The sequence below is a fragment of the Hipposideros armiger genome, unplaced genomic scaffold (assembly GCF_001890085.2).
Source record: "Hipposideros armiger isolate ML-2016 unplaced genomic scaffold, ASM189008v1 scaffold_591, whole genome shotgun sequence".
Taxonomy (NCBI): domain Eukaryota; kingdom Metazoa; phylum Chordata; class Mammalia; order Chiroptera; family Hipposideridae; genus Hipposideros; species Hipposideros armiger.
In genome coordinates, this window is record NW_017731941.1 from 671,747 (window position 1) to 673,439 (window position 1,693).

At 40.2% G+C, this 1,693-nt stretch overlaps 1 long non-coding RNA gene across 1 annotated transcript in view; it reads left to right on the top strand.

Annotated features, from left to right (window-relative positions):
* Positions 1 to 1,693, top strand: part of LOC109371768 (uncharacterized) — a 67,996-nt gene that overhangs the window by 22,420 nt on the left and 43,883 nt on the right. The gene's annotated exons all lie outside the window — the stretch shown is intronic.

Below are 1,693 nucleotides of genomic sequence, written 5' to 3' on the forward strand. Positions count from 1 at the left end.
GTTTCTACTGAATTATTTTTAGAATCTCTTGCTCTTGTCTGTTTCTATTCTAAGAATTCTCTTGGAACCTGTTCCAGGGTAGTAGAACTCTGGGGTGGAGAGTGATTGAGGGAATGGAAAACAAGTGTAAACTGAATTCCAGTGGTCTGCCAACTGGGTGCTGATTGCAGAAGCATTCCTTTTTACTACATATAACTCTGTTTCCAGAAAAGAGGACATAGAATTTTCCCATATGACAGTATATTAGTTAAAGATATTGATTTTTATAGTGTGGTTTCCATGCCATATTTATTTTCATAATTCATTGGTGGTAACAGTTTTTAAGGATGTTGATAATTATTTTGCTAACTTATGCTGTTACCTTTATTTAGAAATTCACTGTCTCTGGAAATTTTCTATAAAATTAAGAGAATTTGAACCATACAGCCTGTTAACTTGATATATTTTCTGAGCTCTGCTTTTCCCAGAGGATTTTATTTTACTTTTTCTAGTACATAACTTATTTTTTAAATAATTAAAAATTTTAAAATTGCAGTTGACATGCAATATTACCAGGTGTGATCAAACAATATGGTGAATGTTTAAATTAAAAAAATTCATTATAGTAAAAGACACATTGCCATTAATTCCCCTCAAAATACTCCCCCTCACTTTGAATATACTTATCTCATTGTTCTTGCCACTTTCTGAAGCAGTTCTGGAAGTCCTCTTTCCTGAGTATCTTTAGTTTGCTGTCGTGGCTGCCTTGATGTCCTGAATCAATTCAAAACGTTTAGCTTTTTTGGTCATTTTGACTTTGGGGAAGAGCCAGAAGTTGCACGATGCCAGATCTGGTGAATAAGGTGGACGAGGACACACCATTATGTTTTTTTTCTTTTTTCTTTTTTTAAAGATTTTATTGGGGAATTGGGGAAGGGGAACAGCCAAGTTGTTGTCCTTCAGTCTTAGTTGTGGAGGGTGTAGCAAGCTCAGCTCCAAGTTCATTCACCATCCGGCCGCCCCTCAGCAGCTCGTGGCTGCTCAGCTCTAGGTGCCATATTCAATGTTAGTTGTGGGTGGGTGTAGCCCACCATCCCATTTGGAAGTCAAATTGGCAACCTTGTTAGGAGCAAGGTTGTGCTCTTACAGCTGAGCCATCCTGCCACCTGTTGGCAGCTCAGCTCAGGCGCAGCTCACTGGCCCATGTGGGAATCGAACCAGCGATCCTGTTGCTCAGAGCTCGCACTCTTAACCAACTGAGCCACTAGGCCGGCCCCTGTAATGTTTTTCTTTTTTTAATTAAAAAAAATTTTTTTTTAAACTTTATTGGGCAACAGTGTTTTTTTTTCCAGGACCCATTAGCTCCATGTCAAGCCCTGTGGAAGGTGCAGCTCACTGGCCCACGTGGGAATTGAACTGGCAACATTGGTGTTACGAGCACTGTGCTCCAACCACCTGAGCCAAGTGGCCACCCTCCCGTAATGTTTTTATTAGACAGAAATGACCCTACCAGAAGCGATGTGTGACATGGAGCTTTTCCATTGTGATCAACAAATACAGCGAATGCTGCTGCCGAGTGCCATCCAATGGAAACTTCAATATGGGAAGCAGCATGTCTAACCTTAGTAACAGTTTGTGAGAAGTTTCAACTTGTTTGGTGCAATCAGTCAGGTGTGAGCTACGGTTGAGAGAAGGGAAGGTACTTTTTTTTTTT